At 39.0% G+C, this 18,074-nt stretch overlaps 1 protein-coding gene and 1 non-coding gene across 4 annotated transcripts in view; both read right to left on the bottom strand.

The window, feature by feature from the left end:
• Positions 1-18,074, bottom strand: part of TENM1 (teneurin transmembrane protein 1) — a 612,361-nt gene that overhangs the window by 549,254 nt on the left and 45,033 nt on the right. The window lies entirely within an intron of this gene.
• Positions 11,468-11,539, bottom strand: TRNAC-ACA (transfer RNA cysteine (anticodon ACA)). Its single transcript has one exon. It is a non-coding gene; the product is annotated as a tRNA-Cys (tRNA).

The following is an 18,074-nucleotide window of genomic DNA, read 5'->3' as shown; positions in this document are numbered from 1 at the left end:
GTCAGTAGTTAATATAAAAGCAGTCTTAAAAAGATTAAATTGTTTAATAAAATTCTGACACATATGAATTGTTTTGTTTAACATAAAACAAGGCTGACCACTGCAAATTTAAAAATTGCTATTTTGGTATACAAGCTATGAATTTCAAATAATCAATGCTCCAGAAATTTGGCAAAAAGAGAAGGACAGCAACCCACTGACCATGGATTTAGGAAAAGAAAAAAAAAAAAACTATTTATAGCAATGTTAAACTAATGGGGAACAAGTTCTCTGTATTGTTTTCTGATTGAAATAGTCTCACAAAGAAAGTTGTCCTCACTATTATTTTTGGCTTAAAGAATTGGAAAATGAATCCCTATTAAGATTCTTCAAAATACACCCTAGGGTGTGGTGTTGAACTGGGAAGTCTTTGATCAAACCATCCACAAAGCCCTGCTAGAAGATGATCTTTCAGTTGACTTGAGTCAAAACTTCTTTTGCTCTTACCCTGATATCAGTTCCATCCTATATACCATATACAAATGACCAACTTGGCAAGTTTATAGAGTGTTCTGGAGTGTGCAGGTGGCTCCTCTGAGAGACTGTTTTCATGAACTCAGAGAATGTTTTTCTTTCTTTTTCATTTATTTTTATTAGTTGGAGGCTAATTACTTTACAATATTGTAGTGGTTTTTGCCATACATTGACATGAATCAGCCATGGATTTACATGTATTCCCCATCCCGATCCCCCCTCCTACCTCCCTCTCCACCGGATATTTTCAGAGATACAAGTAGCTTTCCAAATGGGCAAAAGTTGTGGGAAGAACTCTTAGAATGCTCATTAGGAACTTCCAAATTTGAATTCTGTTTAGAGAAACATCCTGGAGAAGAATTCTACTTCCAGGCAAGATAGGGTGACAGGGACCAAATGTATTCTCATGCCTGAAACAGCAACACAAGGCAGACAAAATGTATGAAACACTGGTTTTCAGACATTGGGCAACAAGGGAAAGTGATCCCCGAGATATGGGAAACAAATGGCATGAGCCTGTGAATGCTGCAGCTTACTGCCTGCAGAGTTTCCAGATCTTAGCACAGGGAGGGAGAGTGTAGGGGGAGCATGGCAGTTTCTAGGAGTTGAGGAGGCAAACCTGCTAGTCTGGAAAAGCCAACAACTAGAGTTGGCTGAACTGAGTACCAAACAGGAGAGAGCTGCAAGAGAAAAGAGAATTCTAGGGATCTGCAGATGTCCCCAGAGTCCAGAACAGCGCATGGATGCAAGGACACCACCTGAGACTGGAGAAAGAACCATCTGAAATGATTAAAGAAAACAACTTTGAAACAGGGCTGTCCCTGTTCTCAACAGCCAGGGTGAAAAACCTCATCATTCATGAGCACTGAGTAGGGTACTCAAAAAGAGCTCAAAAGTCCTAGATCTATTATTGAAATTTGTTAAGGGGTGTGGTCAATGCCTGGCAACAGTTTTCTCCTTTTGCATCTTGCTGTTTTTTTTTTTTCTTTTTTATTTATTTACTTATTTTTTTAAATTTTATTTTATTAGTTGGAGGCTAATTACTTCACAACATTTCAGTGGGTTTTGTCATACATTGACATGAATCAGCCATAGAGTTACACGTATTCCCCATCCCAATCCCCCCTCCCACCTCCCTCTCCACCCGACTTCTCTGGGTCCTCCCAGTGCACCAGGCCCGAGCACTTGTCTCATGCATCCAGCCTGGGCTGGTGATCTGTTTCACCCTAGATAATATACATGCTGTTCTTTCGAAACATCCCACCCTCACCTTCTCCCACAGAGTTCAAAAGTCTGTTCTGTACTTCTGTGTCTCTTTTTCTTTTTTGCATATAGGGTTATCGTTACCATCTTTCTAAATTCCATATATATGTCTTAGTTGCATCTTGCTATTAAGTATTCTTAGGTGTGAAGTGAAGTGAAAGTCATTCAATCATGTCTGACTCTTTGCGACCCCATGGACTGTCCATGGGGTCTGTCTCCAGGCCAGAATACTGGAGTGGGTAGCAGTTGCCTTCTCCAGGGGATCTTCCCAAGCCAGGGATCAAATCCAGGTCTCCCACATTGCAGGCAGATTCTTGACCAGTTGAGCTACCAGGGAAGCCCCCATGTCTTATAAAGTTAAACATACTCTTAGATAACTATCTACCCAGTAGAAATGAAATCATGTATTCATACAAAGACATGTACACAAATGCTCACAGCATTTTTATTTGTAATGGCCAAAGGTTAGAAATAGCTCAAATAGCCATCAATAGATGCATAACTGCATGCTCTCCTACATTCAGACAGTGGACTACTGTCGTTCTTCAGTTGCTAAGTCGGGTCTTAATCTTTTCAACCCCATGGACTGTAGCATGCCAGGTTCCTCTGTCCTCTGCTATCACCTGGAGTTTGCTCAAATTCATGTCCATTGAGTTGATGATGCTATTTAACCATCTCATCCTCTGCCACCCCCTTCTCCTTTTGCCTTCAATCTCTCCCAGCGTCAGGGTCTTTTCAATGAGTCAACTCTTCACATCAACTGGCCAAAGTAATGGAACTTCTATTGAGCCATAAAAAGGAATAAACTATTGATACATACAAAAACGTGGATAAATATCAAACTATGCTGAGTTTTTTCTAAGGGTTAAAAAGTCTACATACTCTATGCTTTCATTTATGCAAAACTCTACAAAATGCAAACTAATCTATAGTGACAGAAAGCAAATCCCAGGTTGCCGGAGTGGAGATGGTTGGGAGTGGCAGAGGGAAAAGCATTACAGAGTGGCAAGAGAAAACTTTGAGAGGTTACTGATAATATTCATTATGATGACTGTGCTGTTTTCATGGGTCAAAATTTGCCAAATTTTACACTATAAATATGTACAATTTATTATATATTAATTATACCTTAGTAAGCAAGGTTCTAGAAAATGGAGATGCAAAGAACGTTTTGTTTGCCTAATTTAAATTTCCCAGTTGAATACTGGGCACAATGAAACAAAGTAACAACTGATAAAACTGAAAAACCCATCTGTGTTCACAAACTGCCAAGAGTGAAGGAAATGGCAGGTGAATTTCTCTTGACTTGCCTTCCATTTTTCCTTCACCCTGGTAAAATCAGACGGGTTTCAATTCTGGACACTAAAATTCCTGAATGCTCTGATTGTTACAGACATGTAAAAATGATCAACAAATTAGGTTCGATCCTAATGTGGCAGGAAAGATTCATGGGCCAAACTGGGCTCAACAACAAAGTACTACGACCAATCAGGTGGACTCAATACTAGTGACACACATTTGCCATTCCCACCTTAACAGGTTAGTTGCCTTTGTTTTATTCTATAGCTATGGATTTCTCACATAATCCTGACTAACTATTCTGTGCAAATGCATGTTCTTTGTTGCAAAGAAGACTAGAAGAGAAGACATGATTAATTCAGTGCAGATGCAGCCCTACTCTTTAAAGAACACTCGAAAGCTACCTCTCACTAATGGGAGGTTATCATGTTCCCTTTGTTTACCACTAGTTTCTGCAAGGGCTCTTTAGTAGCATCGTGTATACATGTTCAATGGTAGAACGGATTATTACACAGAAACAGTTGCACAGTAGTCAAATACTCTAGTAATCAGAGCCAGTCTTGACCTCATTCTGAAGTATAGTTCAACTGAACTAATAGAGCTATTTTTGAGAGTTGTGTTTACATTACAATCCTACCTGTAGAAACTCTTATTTAGAAAGAAAAGCCGTTCTCTATTTGCTGTGGAAATTGGGAAGCTACCTGATTTATAAGGAAATTCTGATTTCAAAGCATACATTCTCCAGTCCTAGGGCACAAGCAGATGGAACTCAAGCTATGTAGGGACATGCAGTAATTTTTTTTGTTTTCTTTTTTTGTTTTACATGTTGGGGAAGAAAGTACATCTGAGGCAGGAGATAGATGGGCCTCAGGCTGAGTAGCTGGAATCTGTCTCCTGTGGACAGAAACTCCAAGACAAAGATAATGACAGGAGCAAGGAGATAGAAGATAGAGATCACAATTTCTCATTGCTGAGGTCAAGGAGACCTCCCAAACTACACATGTGCAGAAAGGAATCTCAGGGGTCAGAGAAGGGATGGGATGCCAGACCATACTATGTTAGGTCAACTTCCTAAAGACCCTTGCAGGAGAATTCATCTTGGCTAAAAGATGCTGGCGCACACAGGAGAGGGCCCCAAGTGAGACCAAATAATGGACTCAACACAGGCAAAGCAAGATGACTGGCCAGAGGGAACCCAGAACTGCCTCCATATGAGTGATTCAATCTACCACAAAGGCACGACTCTCTCTGAAGCCTACCTATGTGTGCTTTTTTTCCTCAGAGTAAACACTTTACTTGTTTCACCACTTTCCATCTATTTGTTGAAATTCCTTTTTCCGAAGTAGATGTGCCAGGGCCTTGTCACCAGCCACTGGCAATCGTGGTCTAGTGGCGAGGATCCGGCCCTCTCACTGCCACGGCCTGGCTTCAATCACTGGTCAGGGAACTGAGATCCTGCTTCGAGGGGCCACAGACAGAGGCCACCTGAGATCACATCCAGATATGAATTTAGCATCTTCAACGCACCAGGCCCTAAGACATATTATTTTATTTCTCACAGTATGTTCTGTGAGAAAAGTTATTATTATCCCTATCTTCCAAACAAAGCAACTGAAGCTCAAAGAGAGTATATGTAAACTGTCCAAGACCACATAGATATCAAGTGGCAAGGCCAACTTCCAACAGTTTTAAGACTGAGTCCTAATCACCTTACATAGCATACGAAGTTCTAAGTAGCACATTCGAATGCACAGTACCTTTCCTCATTGGTACAATGTGCATGTAACTCATGCCAGTACTTTCTGCTTCTTGCCTTCCTAGGTTTCATTCAGCTTGCTGCTGTTTCCATCTGGATTTTCACAGCCAGCTGCCAAAACACTTTGAGGGATATGGCAGCTGGGAGAAAATGGGCATTTCCTTTGTCGCTGACAGTATGAAAAAGAGATCCTTAAACCATGCATATATTAACTCATTGTTCTTGTAAGAGGTTAATGTATTTTTACAACTTCTTTTGAAGTATTATTTCACTTTGTACTGATTCTTATGGATTCACTTCATCACCATCATGTCACTTTGACTCACTGAAAATAACAGTGATATTTTAGAGCACATTCCATGCTTCCAGACAACACAAACAATATCTGGGTCTACAGGCAGACAAGTAAAAGAAAACGTTGGCCTCTCCTGTGTTCAGATCCCTAGCTCATAGCAGCTGCCTTGAGGAGAGTTTTGAAATTATTTAACATTTACAAAAATGAGAAGAATATTATTCATTGGGAAATGTGTGTTAGGGTATTACTTCAGCACATTATCACCCAGCCAGAGGAGACAATCAGATCAAAACTGGGGCATTTCCTGTTTACAAGGTAACATTACCATTTCAGGCTAAATAGATTGCCTAAATCTGTGATATATATTCAGAACTTAACATGTATCACAGCATTCAGAGAATGGCTTTGAGTTCAAAATACTCTAAAAATTTTGATTAAATGTTGAGGAAGTTTCTCTTTATTTTAAATTTATCAAGGAGGTATGAAATTAGATAAAGGCACGCTTCTCTTTAGTGATCATTTAGAGCTAACACTGCAGGCAATTTCTACAAAATGCGTTTTCCAAAACCTCTTAAAGCTAGAAAGCAAATACAAACAGCAACAATAACATTAGTGCTTTTGAATTGGAAACTTCTATGGCCCAATTCCTTATTAACGCTGCCCTAAACATTTAACCCAAACAAGCAAATGAACATTTCAGGCACTTAAAAAACAATGCTCAATCTATATAAGCAAGTGCAATTGTGTTAATTTTACAGATTTTGGAAAGATGTGTGGGTGAATCAGTCTATGAGAATTGCCCAAGGACATTAATGATATAAGGACAGATGTAACACGAGTGGGCACAATGCCTGAACAGTTGACTCCATCCAATCCCCAAATCATCATTTTTGGGGAAAAAAGATCCCACACAAACTGCTTGGTGAATATTCATTTTTGACATAGTTACTGGCTCTTTCACTGGTTCCAAGGTTTGTCCTAGACATGATTCTAAGGTAGGTCTCTTCCTTCGGTCTACCCACTTGCTCCTGAGCCTCCCCTACTTCACACCCAGCATCCATTATTTTTATGGTGTCATCTCCTTGACTAGAACTTTAACTCCATCTGTTTATTCTCTTTCTTTTTCAACTGTTCCTTTTTGTGGACAGATTCCTCAGAGTAGATCACCATGCTAGCAAATCTGATAAAATGAAGCCAGGTTTATTTAGTACACTTACTTTCTCCAAACTCATGCCAAACTATATACTATCATTTTTAATAGAACACTCCCACTTTTAGTTTCCATACACTCAATTCATAAGGTATAAAATAAGCATTTATTAAGCACCTACTATATGATATGCACTACCCTAGTGGCTCAGGCGGTAAAGTGTCTGCCTGTAGTGTGGGAGACCCAGGTTCAATCCCTGGGTTGGGAAGATCTCCTGGAGAAGGAAATGGCAATCCACTCCAATACTCTTGCCTGGAAAATTCCATGGACTGAGGAGTCTACTAGGCTACAGTCCATGGGGTCGCAAAGAGTCGGACACGACTGAGCGACTTCACATGATAGGATTCAGTCAGATAAGAAAGAATGAGAAAGACATGACCTCTCCCCTTGAAGGGCTGATAATCTAGTGACAGCCTGGAAATGATGACAGGACAAGGAGGAAGTCCCATGACAAATTTATGCATAAAGGATTGTGGAGTCCCAGGGACGTGAGGGACTCTTCCTGTCTGGAAGATTGAGAATGCCTTCAGAGAAGAGTTGCACCTCAAAAAATGATGAATGTGACTCTGGAAAGTTAAAAACATGGTAAGATCACTTCTAGCAGAGAGAATCACATGTATAAATGCAATGGTCTGTGCAAGGAAATGGTAAATTCAATGAATAGCAAATTACTTGCTGTGTCTATGCCATAAGTGAAATTCTTCAAGCTAGGTTTCAACATTATGAAAACTTCCAGATGTACAAGCTGGATTTAGAAAAGGCAGAGGAACCACAGATCAAATTGCCAACATCCACTGGATCATACAAAAAGCAAGAGAATTTCAGAAAAACATTTATTTCTACTCATTGACTACAGTAAAGCCTTTGACTATGTGAATCACAACAAACTGTGGAAAATTATTAAAGAGATGGAATACCAGACCACATTATCTGTCTCTTGAGAAACCCATATGTGGGTCAAGAAGCAACAGTTAGAACTGGACATGGAACAATGGACTAGTTCAAAATTGGGAAAGGAGTATGTCAAGGCTGTATATTGTCACCCTGCTTATTTAACTTACATGCAGAGTATATCGTGTGAAATGTTGGACTGGATGAATCACAAGCTGGAATTGAGATTGCTGGAAGAAATATCAATAACCTCAGATACGTGGATGCCACCACCCTAATGGCAGAAAGTAAAGAGGAACTAAAGAGCCTCTTAATGAGGGTGAAAAAGGAGAGTGAAAAAGCTGGCTTAAAACTCAACATTCAAAAAGCGAAGAACATGGCATATGGTCCCATCACTTCATGGCAAATAGATGGGGAAAAATGGGACAGTGGCAGATTTTATTTTCTTGGGCTCCAAAATCACTGTGGACAGTGACTGTAGCAATGACATTGAAAGATGCTCCTTGGAAGAAAAGCAATGACAAACCTAGACAGCATATTAAAAAGCAGAGACATCATTTTGCCTACAAAGGTCTGTATAGTCAAAGCAATGGGTTTTAAAGTAGTCATACATGGATGTGAGAGTTGCACCATAAAGAAGGCTGACGGATAAAGAATTGATGCTTTCAAACTATGGTGCTGGAGAAGACTCTTGAGAGACCCTTGGACAGCAAGGAGATCAAACCAGTCAACCCTAAAAGAAATTAACCCTGAATATTCATTAGAGGGACTGATACTGAAGCTAAAACTCCAATACTTTGACCACCTGATGCAAAGAGCTGACTTGTTAGAAAAGACCTTGATGTTGAGAAAGACTGAGGGTGGTAGGAGAAAGGGGCAACAGAGGATGAAATGGTTGGATGGCATCATTGACTCAATGGACATGAGTCAGAGCAAACTCCAGGAAATAGTGAAGGACAGGAAAGCCTGGTGTGGAGCAGTCCATGGGGTCACAAAGAGTTGGACAGGACTTAGTAACTGAACAACAACATGCTATGGGTGTATGCGTTGAGGCACTAGTTTGCAAACGGCCTTTCTTGTCTCAAATTATATCCCACTCTGCCTACTGTTCCTTATATGTAAGGGTGCCAGAATAATTATACACAAACAAATTTTAAGAATTTTTCAGAAGTCTATGAAACATCCTGGAAATTCTGGAGTTCTGAATCTTCCTCCAGAATGTGAGAAAATTCATTTTTTTTTAACAATTATGTATTAGCCATATAATGCGGCAAGTATTTTTACAGGTACTAGTGAAAATCAATGAACAATACAGAGAAAAATCCCTGCCATTATGGAGCTCACATTCTATTTGGAATAAATTTGTAATAATGGTGTTCAGACCAAACTCAGTATCAGAATTACATAGATTTTCATCTGTATATTAATCTGTGTATTACTCTCTGGTTATTTCATCTGGGTATTCATTCAAGGTCCCTCCGGAGGTTTCATTAAAACTTGTCTATATGAAAGCATTGACGTGCTGGAATTTAGCTTCTTGTAACACCTGAATCTACTCTGTGAAACAATGTCTTCTGTGTATCCTCTGTCAGGGAGGTTGAGGACCTTGGGAAGGTAGGCTGAAGGTGTGCTACATTTGACCCCGCTATATGTCTTCAGTTTGTTTCCAGAGAGATTTTTGGCTAAATGCTTGAGAGGTTAAAATAATCTTGAGGGCAGGGGATGAAGGGGGAGGCCAGCTTTCAGTGACTGGGACTTGGTAGGGAGGAGGAAGAGAAAAATTGAATTATTCCACAGTTTATGTATAGAATGATAAGCCTATCACTCTTCTATTTCATGCTACATAATCAATAATAATAATAAAAAAATACATTCTGGATAGGGTGTCCTACATAAATACCAAACAATATTTGCTATAAGAGTTTCAAGTCTGGGCAGGGTTATTTAAAACAGTCGAATTGTGAACAGTTTAACTTTAGCACTAGGTTAAAATTACAGAAAGATAACTTTCACTCATCTAGGAAATCAGTTTTATTTCTTAGCCTACATAAAATTCAAATGGGCCTTAGGAGAGGTGTGAAAAGAAAACTGGAAAGGCCATTTGGAATTCTAATTATTCATATATGAAATATATATATATTATCTACTGGTATATTAAAAATGCCACTGGATTTCAAATTCACATTTCAATAAAGAAGCCCTTTACAATATGAATTAGTAGAATAATTTAAGTATAAACTTGGACTCATCGGTATGTAAAAAATTAGAAAAACATTTATCATAATTTTTTTTACTACTACTATTCATGTAAAGGAGATGTTGGGTTTTTATAAGCAGAGGTAGCAACTTATGTCTAATATATAGTTATATACATTCCCAACATGATTTCATACATAAATATTTCATTAATATAAATAAGGAGAAAAAGCCCACATTCCCCCCTACGACTCTTCATGTTAAAAAAGAAATACCCTAGTTCTCTTGGTAAAGTGACAGAAAACTATTTAGTCTTTGCAGATACATTAACGGGGGGGAGGGGTGACTAGGGCACCATTAAAGCAACTGGAACAAGTAATTTACAAAAAGCACCTCTTACTAGTTTGAAGAGTTAATATATTTCTCTCCTCTGAAATGAATGATTTCTTTTTAGTTGTTAGCAACATAAAAACCAGTACATAGCAGGCATCATGAGCAATGGATCCTCTTAATAAAAATGAGTAATAGGTACATATTTATATATATATATCCACATGTGCACAACACAACACACATAGTGATTTCCAGCCATACCTTAACTTATGCTTTCTGAAACACAAGAGACTGCCTCCACTAGAATGTTCCCTAAAATCAGGAGCTAAGCTCCACTCAGGGATAATGATGACAAGCTGATGACTGATCTTCACTGGATGTCATATTACAGAATCTTCTGATCCCTACCAAAACAACAACAATAATAATAACAACAACAATAAACCATCATTCTAATGCTTGAAAATGAAAGTGGTAGTCGCTCAGTTGTGTCCAACCCTTTGCGACCCCATGGACTGTAGCCTGGCAGGCTCCTCTGTCCATGGAATTCTCCAGGCAAATACACTGGAGAGGGTAGTCATTCCCTAACCCAGGGATCGAACCCAGGTCTGCTGCATCTCCTGCATTGTCAGGCAGATTCTTTACCACTGAGCCACCTGGGAAGCCCTATTCTAAGCTTACCATGTGAAACACTATGCTATATACTTTGCATATATTATGCATTTAATCCTAACAAAAACTCTCTGAGACAGGTATTAGTATTATCATGAATTAACAAATGCGGAAGCTGAGAAGAGGTTAAAATACTTGACTATTGCCACCACTTCTAGTAAGAGGTGAAGTTAAATTTCAAATCCCAGTCATCTGTATTTAACACCTGTTCCTTCTAACACCTGTTCCCCAGTGGCTCAGCAGTAAAGAATTTGCCTGCAATGCAGGAGGTGTGGGAGACATGGGTTCAACCACTGGGTTGGAAAGATCTCCTGGAGAAGAGAACAACTACTTACTCCACTATTCTTGCCTGGAGAATTCCATGGGCAGAGAAACCTGGCCCATGTGGTCCATGGATTGGTCCATGAAACCAGGATGTGGTCCATAGGTTGGCAAAGAGTTGGACACTACTGAAGCGACTAAGCGCGCACACACACACACACACACACGCATGCACTTCTAACTGTATACTACCTAGTAGCAAAAATGTTATGTATTCACTTCGTTATGGGTAAAATGAACTCTAAAGCTAGTGTTGGTAGCAAAGGATAGTTGAAGCTAACATAGTCTCTAATATCAAGAAACTTAATTTCTAATTAGAGAAACAAGATATAACTACATATACGTGGTAGAATATACAACTGGAGCCCAAGGAATGGTGCAGATAATAAGTACTAGGAGAGTATGGAGGAGAGGATGGTCAGAAAAATGGATTAGTGACATCTCATGGTGGTGGTAGATTAAGCTAGGATTTAATGAATGGGTAGGTTTGAAAGAGTAAAGGGAAGAGTTTAGATTCAATACTGTGCTCCATATTTGTATATTCAACTATTCATCAGTCATCGAACTTAGCTATGTAAAGTGAAAGTGAAAGTGAAGTTGCTCAGTAGTGTCTAACTCTTTGTGACCCCATGGACTGTAGCCTACCACGCTTCTCCATCCATGGGATTTTCCAGGCAAGAATACTGGAGTGGGTTGCCATTTCCTTGGCCAGAGGATCTTCCCAACCCAGGGATCGAACCCAGGTCTTCCGCATTGTAGGCGGATGCTTTACCATCTGAGCCACCAGGGAAGTCCTATGTAAAAGCTACCTCAAATAAAAAGAAAACGTGCAAAGCTAATATGACTATCATTGCCTCCAAACCCAACCCTCCTCTTGCCATTTCATTTTAGTTTCTTGTGCAGAAACCTGAAACCTAGGAGTCACCCTGCCAACCCCAGATTCAACACATCAAACCTGGTCATTCTTATTTCTTAATTATACCTTGAACCTATCCAGTTCTTTCCTTTCCACTTTCAGTAATCCATGGTTTAAATGACTGCAATAACCTAACTGGCCCCCTTGCTTCTAATCTTGTTCACCTTCTAATACATTCTCTGCATAGCCAACAAACATATGATAAAACTAACCACATCTCCTCCTGTCAATACCTTCCTGTAATGTTCAGAGTAAATCTGAAAGTCCTTAATATACTGTTCAAAGCTCCTATATGATCTGGCTTCCTATTTCTCCAGTCTCTTTCTTCCTCTAGCAATACTGCACTTCTTCTACTTTCTCATCCTCCTCTTCACCTCATGATATCTATGCATACTGTTCCCTCTTTTCCTTCTCATTGCTTTACTCTTTACCTGGTTAATTCCTTCTTCTCTATCAGATGACACCTCACTTCTTTGGCCCTTCAGTCTGGATTAGATCCTTCTTTCTTCATAGCACTTATCACAATTATAATTTCAGGATTATTTACATAATTATGTGATGACTGTGTAAAATGACACAGAATGTGAATTCCTTGAGAGTAGCGACCATGACTGTCTTAACCATCATTGTATATAGCCATGTCCAAAATAACTTTTTATACAAAGAAGCATCAGCATATATTTGGTGAATAAAGGAGTGCATTGGGAATGCATACTAAGCTAAGACAGTACTATAAGCAGACAGTGGGAATGAGAATGTCAGAACTAGGGAACTGATGATAGCCTGAGAGTAGCTTCAAGACATGGTTCTTTGCTCAAGAAATAAACCAGCTTTTCTGGATTATAGAGTTCATACAGAGGGTGAAGAGAAACTAAAGAGCCTCTTGATGAGGGTAAAAAAGGAGAGTGAAAAAGCTGGCTTAAAATTCAATATTCAGAAAACTAAGATCATGGCATGCAATTTCATAACTTCAAGGCAAATAGAAGGGGAAAAAATGGAAGTGGTGACAGACTTTATTTCTTAGGCTTCAAAATCACTGCAGACAATGACTGAGCCATGAAATTAAAAGATGCTTGCTCTTTGAAAAGAAATCTATGACAAACCTAGACAGTATATTAAAAAAGCAGAGACATTGCTTTGCCAACAAACCAGTCAAAGCTATGGTTTTTCCAGTAGTCATGTAAGGATGTGAGAGATGAACCATAAAGAAGGCTGAGCACCAAAGAATTGATACCTTCAAACTGTGGTGCTGGAGAAGACTTCTGAGAGTCCCTTGGACAGTAAGGAGATCAAACAAATCAATTCTAAAGGAAATCAACCCTGAATATGCATCAGAAACTGATGCTAAAGCTCCAATTCTTCGGCCACCTGATGCAAAGAGCTGACTCATTGGGAAAGGCCCTGATGCTGGGAAAGATTGAGGGCAGGAGGATAAGGGGCCACAGTGGATAAGACGGTTAAGTGGCATTACCAACTCAATAGACATGAGTTTGAGCAAACTCTGGGAGATAGTGAAGGATAGGGAAGCTTGGTGTGCTGCAGTTCATGTGGCTGCAAAGATTTGAACATGACTTAGCAGCTGAACAACAACATAAACAGTGAAAGAGCTTCTCAGGTAGTGCAGTGGTAAAAAGTTCTCCAGTCCAGGCTGGATGCATGAGACAAGTGCTCGGGGCTGGTGCACTGGGATGACCCAGAGGGATGGGATGGAGAGGGGGTGGGAGGGGGGATCAGGATGGGGAACACATGTAAATCCATGGCTGATTCATGTCAGTGTATGACAAAAACCACTACAATACTGTAAAGTAATTAGCCTCCAACTAATAAACATAAATGGAAAAAAAAAAGTTCACCTGCCAATTCAGGAGACATAGGAGATGAGGGTTCAATCCTTGGGTCGAGAAGAATCCCCTGGAGAAACAAATGTCAACCCACTCCAGTATTCCTGCCTGGAAAATCCCATTAACAGAGGAGCCTGATGGGTTACAGTCCATGGGGTCGCAAAGAATCAGACACAACTGACCATGAACAAAACAAAATAGAGGGTGAAAAGAAAGATGATACTGTGAAGGAAGATTGTGAAGGACCTTAATAAGGTAAGTATTTCAGAATTTATTCTATAGGCAATAATAGAGAGCAGCTGAAGGCTTGAGGTGGTTCAGATCTGCCTCTTGGTTATCTGTTGCTCTCATGACTGCTTGTATGTTCTCCATTTTAGCCAGGAGTTTCCAAATATCTGGCCTTACCTTCAGTATATATGGACCAGCTGTGTTTGGAGACATTCCTGCCCAATGGAACTGCCACATGTTTGAATGACTGACTCACTGTGATTTCCCCAGTGACCATTCTATCTGCAGTCTCACTTTAAGGAAACCACTTTTTACCACTATTTTAAACTTCTGATTGAAAAAAAATAAGCTCCTATCTGTTTTGCAGTCTTAGTCACAGTGACTGTTTAAGAGGTGGACAACTGATCTAGTCTGGGACTTAGGCCAGGAGAATCCAGATATGTCCTCAGGTTTTCTTTGTTTTTTTTTTTTTTAATGTTTATTGTAAGTAGGTAGAAGAGACCCTTTCCTCTTAGTCTGCTACATAGGTTGACAGCCCAGAGCAGTCAGCACTGGCTAGATTTCCAATTTGTACATAATGAAGGTAATATGCAGAGAGAGAGCTAGGCATAAGGATCCTTGATAGTGCTTAAGTCAATGCTTTAGGCCTGTGTTCTAGCTTTCCTTAAGACCATGCCCACCTTGTTGAATGGATACTAGCCAATAAAAATTTGTCTTCTCTTAAGTTACTTGGCTTTGGGTTTCCATCATTGCAATCAGAGTCCTGATTACGAAAAAAAAATTCAGATGAAATAGGTATAGAGTTGGATTTGGGAAATGTCTTCATGGTCAAGTCTCTGCTAACGGATGCTTGTATCTCATCCCTTATCCCCACACAAATTTACTGGCTCTTGTTTTTTGACTTGGATTTTTAACTGTCCTTGGGTATATCACCTGTACATCCCAGGACCAAGGGGAGAGCCTGATCCATAATCAGTGCCTTATAACTATCTATTGAATTGAACTCTGATAGATTCCTCCTGTAGATTTTTAATTTTCCTATTATTTCAACTCCAATAAGCCTGGTTGATGAGCTTGTTCTGCTAGTTGACCACACTATTCTGCTGCCTTCTGATATGATCTTACTCTGGACACCCCTGTCTAACTTATTCACCCTTTGCTTCCTTCTAGTACATTCACTGGCTCATCTGACTTTCTCACCTTTATCAAGAAAAATTAAGTCACTTGGCTCAACACTACTCTGTGGTAGCCAAGTCAATATATGCTCAGGGCTCTCTATATTCTGACATTAGCTCTGCCCCTAGGAATGAAACAGAAAGGGAATATCAAACTTATAAGATCTGGACTCAAAATTTCAAACCCACTTTCTGATGCTGGTTTCTCAAAGTTAACCAAAGAGAAAACTTGTCTACATGTTTCCTTTTTTCTATCCAAACTCTTTGGACTGAGTTTCATATCCTGGTTTGGGCTGTCTCTGAAGTATAGGAATTAATATTTACATGTATGAATTTAGGAAGAGGAAGACATCTCAATGAAGATATCGAGAACTTGAGTCAGGGAGTAGCCAATTTTCTAACAGAAGCAAGGAAAAATGTCATGTTGTGGTTCTAAGTGTGAAGAGAAATTTTAAGAAAAATAAACTGCCTATTAGCTATTCAGCCAAGTGAAAGAGGTCTTACTCAACTCAATGTCAAGGAAGAGATTGAAACTGACATTCAGAAAAGGTCTATTTTGTGCTAAGAAAGTTTTATATATATTTCACATTTAAAGGTATAATCATCACAATGACTCGGAGAGGTAGCCATTATTAACTTTATTTTACACATGAGAGAACATGGTCAAGCTGAATACCCTGGCATTGTCAATTTTTAAAAATGGAGCTACAATTTGATCACATATCTGTTTGACTCTGACGTCTCTTCCTGCCTAGCCTGAATAAGCCAAACCTTCAAGTACCTATACTTCAACAACTATTCAGTATTTGAATATTGTCCTTAAATTCAAGTAATTTTTTTGCATAGAAAGACCAACCTCTCTATATTTGTCTGTTGAAAGTTAAAATCATTCTTCAAGGTTTACTTCAAATTGTCTCATTTCAAAGTTTTGGTCTAACCAATTAGTGTTGTAATTAGAGTTTTATTTTACTCGTTACTAAATAGTCATTATTAAATGCCTTATAGTATTTCTCTGTTTTGTCTCTTTCTTCTATTACCAGATAGTCATAGAATGAAGGCTTAAGAATGTTTCTCAGATATCACACAGAAAAGGAGTCATTTTAAAAAGACTTTCAATAATTAGAGGTTGAATTTTTATAAGAAAATATGGTTAACTCAGAATCAGTCCAAAATATGGATTTTTATGTGAATTCCTCACTCTCTAAGCATCATGTTAACTGATATATATGACAAGTTCTGCAACTCATCTCTCTCACCTCTCAATACTATATCATGGACTTTTTCCATGTCAGAATATATGGATCTGCTCCATTCTTTTTAATTTTGTTGTTGTTCAGTGGCCAAATCATGTCCAACTCTTTGCAACCCCATGGACTATAGTGGGCCAGGTTCCTCTGTCCTTCACTATCTCCTGGAGTTTACTCAAATTCATATCCACTGAGTTAGTGATGATATCTAACCATTCATCCTCTGCCACCAATACTTGTAAGGAATTCCATTATCTGATGATATCATAATTTATTAACCAGACTTTCATGTTTAGCTTGCTTTGAAGTATTTACTATTACAATCAAGGTTCAATCACTATCCCTGTACACATATCTTTCTGCACTCTTGATATTTTTATGTAAGTTAAACTCCTGAAAACCTGATTGCTGGTCACAGCACATATGCTTTTTAAGATTTGTTAGATTCTGCCAAGCTATGCTATGAAAGATTATTCTAACTCACATTCCTACCCAACAGTGTGCCCAAGAGCCACCTTCCTTATGTCCTTAAAAACAGTAGATTTTATCAGCCATCTTTTTGTTTCTTTTGCCAAATATGAAGGTAAAAATGCTATTTCATTCTTATTTGCATTTTATTTATATGTATTTACATTTGTATTCTTTTTATTTGAGTGTCTTTTTATATATTTATTGGTAATATGTAATTCTTTCATTTGTATATGGAATGTTCTAGCCTGTTTCATTTTAGATGTGTCAAATATTATCTCCCAACCACTTGCTTCTCCTTGTTGCTTGTGTGTGTTAGTCGCTCAATCCTGTCCGACTCTGGGAGCCCATGGACTGTAGCCTGACAGGCTCCTCTGTCCATGGAATTCTCCAGGCAAGAATACTGGAATGGGTTGCCGTTCCCTTCTCCAGGGGATCTTCCCAAACCAGGGATTGAACACAGGTCGCCCGCATTACAGGCAGATACTTTATTGTCTGAGCCACCAAGGAAGCCCTGGTGCTTGTTGCTTATGTGTGTTCAATTTTTATGTCATCAAATCTGCCCATTTTTGTCCTTTATAGGTTCTGGGTCTCATGCTTCACTTAGGAAGGCCTTCTATAAAACAGGATTATTTTTACACATTTTTCCATTTAACCCCACCCTCCCTTCATTAATGACTGAATTATGCTAGCAACCGAGGCTCTGACTCCATCAAGAGAGATCTGCTCACCAAGAAACACTGCTGCTTATTTCTCTTTCTCAGTTCACTTATACTATATGATTTTTTTTAATTACCAAAAAATTTCTCATTATAATGACTCAAACAATACAGATGTTCAGAAAGACAAAATGAATTAATAGGTCCTTATCTGCCTCTTCCAATCCCATTACAAGGCAACTGATATTCATCATAGAGTGAGTCTTTCCTTACCTTTCTGTAGGCCCATAAACATATAAATATATAGACACATATGAAAACTTTCCTCTTATTTTTATGAAAATGAGATATTTTATAAATTACATTTGTTTATTTTACTTAATGATATAAGATGGGAATGTATGAGAGTGATGTGTGTGTGTGTGCGCGCGCGCTAAGTCTTACTTCAGTCTTTGCGACTCCCGGGACCACAGCCTGCTAGGCTCCTCTGTCCACAGGATTCTCCAGGCAAGAATACTTGAGTGGGCTGCCATGCCCTCCTCCAGGGGATTTTCTCCACCCAGGGATTGAACCTAGGTCTCCTATATCTCTTGCATTGCAGACAGATTCTTTACCACTAGCGCCACCTGGGGAGCCCATGAGAGTAATATACTTTATGAATTTGGGCATGTCCTCAAACATCTCTCTCTCTACAAATCAACAGGTGAATGATATCCTGATTGAGTTATAATAAGATGGGTGGATTGAAGTCTTTTTTCCTTGGAAATTTCTAGATGCTATTATATTATATT

The sequence above is a fragment of the Muntiacus reevesi genome, chromosome X (assembly GCF_963930625.1).
Source record: "Muntiacus reevesi chromosome X, mMunRee1.1, whole genome shotgun sequence".
NCBI lineage: Eukaryota > Metazoa > Chordata > Mammalia > Artiodactyla > Cervidae > Muntiacus > Muntiacus reevesi.
The sequence above is the reverse complement of the archived record's forward strand: the minus strand, read 5'-3'. Positions and strand labels throughout refer to the sequence as shown.